Source organism: Schistocerca americana, chromosome 8 (genome assembly GCF_021461395.2).
Source record: "Schistocerca americana isolate TAMUIC-IGC-003095 chromosome 8, iqSchAmer2.1, whole genome shotgun sequence".
NCBI classification, from domain to species: Eukaryota; Metazoa; Arthropoda; class Insecta; order Orthoptera; family Acrididae; genus Schistocerca; species Schistocerca americana.
This window is the reverse complement of record NC_060126.1, coordinates 86381214-86386153: the sequence shown is the minus strand read 5'-3', so window position 1 is coordinate 86386153 and position 4940 is coordinate 86381214. Positions and strand designations below refer to the sequence as shown.

The following is a 4940-nucleotide window of genomic DNA, read 5'->3' as shown; positions in this document are numbered from 1 at the left end:
TACCTGACCGAGACTCGAACTCGGGACCTTTGCCTTTCGTGGGCCGGTGCTCTACCAACTGAGCTACCGAAGCACGACTCACGCCCGGTGCTCACAGCTATACCTCTGGCAGTACCTCGTCTCCCACCTTCCAAACTTTACAGAAGTTCTCCTGCGAACCTTGCAGAACTAGCTATCCTGAAAGAAAGGATATTGCGACGACATGGCTTAGCCACAGCCTGGGGGATGTTTCGAGAATGAGATTTTCACTCTGCAGTGGAGTGTACGCTGATATCAAACTTCCTGGCAGATTAAAACTGTGTGCCCGACCGAGACTCAATCTCGGAACCTCTGCCTTTCGCAGGCAAGTGCTCTACCAACTGAGCTACCGAAGCACGACTCACGCCCGGTATTCACAGCTTTACTTCTGCCAGTACCTCGTCTCCTACATTCCAAACTTTACAGAAGCTCTCCTGCGAACCTTGCAGAACTAGCATTCCTGAAAGAAAGGATATTGCGGAGACATGGCCTAGCCACAGCCTGGGGGATGTTTCCAGAACGAGATTTTCACTCTGCAGTGGAGTGTGCGCTGATATCAAACTTCCTGGCAGATTAAAACTGTGTGCCCGACCGAGACTCGAACTCGGGACCTTTGCCTTTTGTGGGCAAGTGCTCTACCAACTGAGCTACCGAAGCACGACTCACGCGCAGTACTCACAGCTTTACTTCTGCCAGTACCTCGTCTCCTACCTTCCAAACTTCACAGAAGCTCTCCTGCAAACCTTGCAGAACTAGCACTCCTGAAGGAAGGGATATTGCGGAGACATGGCTTAGCCACAGCCTGCGGGATGTTTCCAGAATGAGATATTAACTCTGAAGCGGAGTGTGCGCTGATATGAAACTTCCTGGCAGATTAAACTGTGTGCCCGATCGAGACTCAATCTCGGGACCTTTGCCTTTCGCAGGCAAGTGCTCTACCAACTGAGCTACCGAAGCACGACTCACGCCCGGTACTCACAGCTTTACTTCTGCCAGTACCCCGTCTCCTACCTTCCAAACTTTACAGAAGCTGTCCTGCGAACATTGCAGAACTAGCTATCCTGAAAGAAATTATATTGCGGAGACATGGCTTAGCCACAGCCTGGGGGATGTTTCCAGAATGAGATATTAACTCTGCAGCGGAGTGGGCGCTGATATGAAACTTCCTGGCAGATTGAAACTGTGTGCCTGACCGAGACTCGAACTCGGGACCTCTGCCCTTCGCGGGCAAGTGCTCTACCAACTGAGCTACCGAAGCACACACTCACGCCCGGTACTCACAGCTTTACTTCTGGCAGTACCTCGTCTCGCACCTTCCAAACTTTACAGAGGCTCTCCTGCGAACCTTGCAGAACTAGCACTCCTTAATGAAAGGATATTGCGAAGACATGGCTTAGCCACAGCCTGGGGGATGTTTCCAGATTGAGATTTTCGCTCTGCAGCGGAGTGTGCGCTGATATGAAACTTCCTGGCAGATTAAACTGTGTGCCCGACCGAGACTCAATCTCGGAACCTCTGCCTTTCGCAGGCAAGTGCTCTACCAACTGAGCTACCGAAGCACGACTCACGCCCGGTACTCACAGCTTTACTTCTGCCAGTACCCCGTCTCCTACCTTCCAAACTTTACAGAAGCTGTCCTGCGAACATTGCAGAACTAGCTATCCTGAAAGAAATTATATTGCGGAGACATGGCTTAGCCACAGCCTGGGGGATGTTTCCAGAATGAGATATTAACTCTGCAGCGGAGTGGGCGCTGATATGAAACTTCCTGGCAGATTGAAACTGTGTGCCTGACCGAGACTCGAACTCGGGACCTCTGCCCTTCGCGGGCAAGTGCTCTACCAACTGAGCTACCGAAGCACACACTCACGCCCGGTACTCACAGCTTTACTTCTGGCAGTACCTCGTCTCGCACCTTCCAAACTTTACAGAGGCTCTCCTGCGAACCTTGCAGAACTAGCACTCCTTAATGAAAGGATATTGCGAAGACATGGCTTAGCCACAGCCTGGGGGATGTTTCCAGATTGAGATTTTCGCTCTGCAGCGGAGTGTGCGCTGATATGAAACTTCCTGGCAGATTAAAACTGTGTGCCCGACCGAGACTCAATCTCGGGGCCTTTGCCTTTCGTGGGCAAGTGCTCTACCAACTGAGCTACCGAAGCACGACTCACGCCTGGTACTCACAGCTTTACTTCTGCCAGTACCTCGTCTCCTACCTTCCAAACTTCACAGAAGCTCTCCTGCAAACCTTGCAGAACTAGCATTCCTGAAAGAAAGGAAATTGCGGAGACATGGCCTAGCCACAGCCTGGGGGATGTTTCCAGAATGAGATTTTCACAGTGCAGTGGAGTGTGCGCTGATATGAAACTTCCTGGCAGATTAAAACTGTGTGCCCGACCGAGACTCGAACTCGGGACCTTTGCCCTTCGCGGGCAAGTGCTCTACCAACTGAGCTACCGAAGCACGACTCACGCTCGGTACTCACAGCTTTACTTCTGCCAGTACCTCGTCTCCTACCTTCCAAACTTTACAGAAGCTCTCCTGCGAACCTTGCAGAACTAGCACTCCTGAAAGAAACAATATTGCGAAGACATGGCTTAGCCACAGCCTGGGGGATGTTTCCAGAATGAGATTTTCACTCTGCAGTGGAGTGTGCGCTGATATCAAACTTCCTGGCAGATTAAAACTGTGTGCCCGACCGAGACTCGAACACGGGACCTTTGCCTTTCGTGGGCAAGTGCTCTACCAACTGAGCTACCGAAGCACGACTCACGCCCAGTACTCACAGCTTTACTTCTGCCAGTACCTCATCTCCTACCTCCCAAACTTCACAGCAGCTCTCCTGCAAACCTTGCAGAACTACCACTCCTGAAGGAAAGGATATTGCGGAGACATGGCTTAGCCACAGCCTGGGGGATGTTTCCAGAATGAGATATTAACTCTACAGCGGAGTGTGCGCTGATATGAAACTTCCTGGCAGATTAAACTGTGTGCCCGACCGAGACTCAATCTCGGGACCTTTGCCTTTCGCAGGCAAGTGCTCTACCAACTGAGCTACCGAAGCACGACTCACGCCCGGTACTCACAGCTTTACTTCTGCCAGTACCTCGTCTCCTACCTTCCAAACTTTACAGAAGCTGTCCTGCGAACCTTGCAGAACTAGCTATCCTGAAAGAAATTATATTGCGGAGACATGGCTTAGCCACAGCCTGGGGGATGTTTCCAGAATGAGATTTTCGCTCTGCAGTGGAGTGTGCGCTGATATGAAACTTCCTGGCAGATTAAAACTGTGTGCCCGACCGAGACTCGAACTCGGGACCTTTGCCTTTCGCGGGCAAGTGCTCTACCAACTGAGCTACCGAAGCACGACTCACGCCTGGTACTCACAGCTTTACTTCTGCCAGTACCTCGTCTCCTACCTTCCAAACTTCACAGAAGCTCTCCTGCAAACCTTGCAGAACTAGCACTCCTGAAGGAAAGGATATTGCGGAGACATGGCTTAGCCACAGCCTGGGGGATGTTTCCAGAATGAGATATTAACTCTGCAGTGGAGTGTGCGCTGATATCAAACGACCTGGCAGATTGAAACTGTGTGCCTGACCGAGACTCGAACTCGGGACCTCTGCCCTTCGCGGGCAAGTGCTCTACCAACTGAGCTACCGAAGCACACACTCACGCCCGGTACTCACAGCTTTACTTCTGGCAGTACCTCGTCTCCCACCTTCCAAACTTTACAGAAGCTCTCCTGCGAACCTTGCAGAACTAGCACTCCTTAATGAAAGGATATTGCGAAGACATGGCTTAGCCACAGCCTAGGGGATGATCCCAGAATGAGATTTTCACTCTGCAGCGGAGTGTGCGCTGATATCAAACTTTCTGGCAGATTAAAACTGTGTGCCCGACCGAGACTCAATCTCGGGACCTTTGCCTTTCGCAGGCAAGTGCTCTACCAACTGAGCTACCGAAGCACGACTCACGCCCGGTACTCACACCTTTACTTCTGCCTGTACCTCGTCTCCTACCTTCCAAACTTTACAGTAGCTCTCCTGCAAACCTTGCAGAACTAGCTATCCTGAAAGAAATTATATTGCGGAGACATGGCTTAGCCACAGCCTGGGGGATGTTTCCAGAATGAGATTTTCACTCTGCAGTGGAGTGTGCGCTGATATCAAACTTCCTGTCAGATTAAAACTGTGTGCCCGACCGAGACTCAATCTCGGGACCTTTGCCTTTCGCAGGCAAGTGCTCTACCAACTGAGCTACCGAAGCACGACTCACGCCCGGTACTCACAGCTTTACTTCTGCCAGTACCTCGTCTCCTACCTTCCAAACTTTACAGAAGCCCTCCTGCAAACCTTGCAGAACTTCCACTCCTGAAAGAAAGGATATTGCGGAGACATGGCTTAGCCACAGCCTGGGGGATGTTTCCAGAATGAGATTTTCACTCTGCAGCTGAGTGTGCGCTGATATGAAACTTCCTGGCAGATTAAAACTGTGTGCCCGACCGAGACTCGAACTCGGGATCTTTGCCTTTCGCGGGCAAGTGCTCTACGAACTTTTTTTTTTTTTTTTGTTTCTTTGTTTTTCGGAACCGGTTTTATTTTATACAAATATATAAATAAGAGTTACATACAAGTTAAATGAAGGTGATAACAAAAAATAAAAATCCGTATTCCAAGCTGATTTTGTATCTTGTTTGTGGGAGCAGGAAGGCAGGGTAAATAAGCAATCTTTATTCGTACAATTGTACCATTTTAGGGATAAGAAAAAGATCGAGACAGCAAAAACAAAGCAAAAACAATTTGGAAACCAGAAAATCAACGTAAAGGCCGTCCTTTTTTTTGTGTAACATGAATAAAGTAAATGGCAATCCTAGACACGGGCGGGAGTGAAAATGAAGTTATCATCTGCATCACAATCCC

The 4940-nt window shown here is 50.0% G+C and overlaps 1 non-coding gene across 1 annotated transcript; it reads right to left on the bottom strand.

Annotated features, from left to right (window-relative positions):
* Positions 1-601: 601 nt before the first annotated feature.
* Positions 602-676, bottom strand: Trnal-caa. The gene has a single exon. It is a non-coding gene; the product is annotated as a tRNA-Leu (tRNA).
* Between the last annotated feature and the right edge of the window lie 4264 nt (positions 677-4940).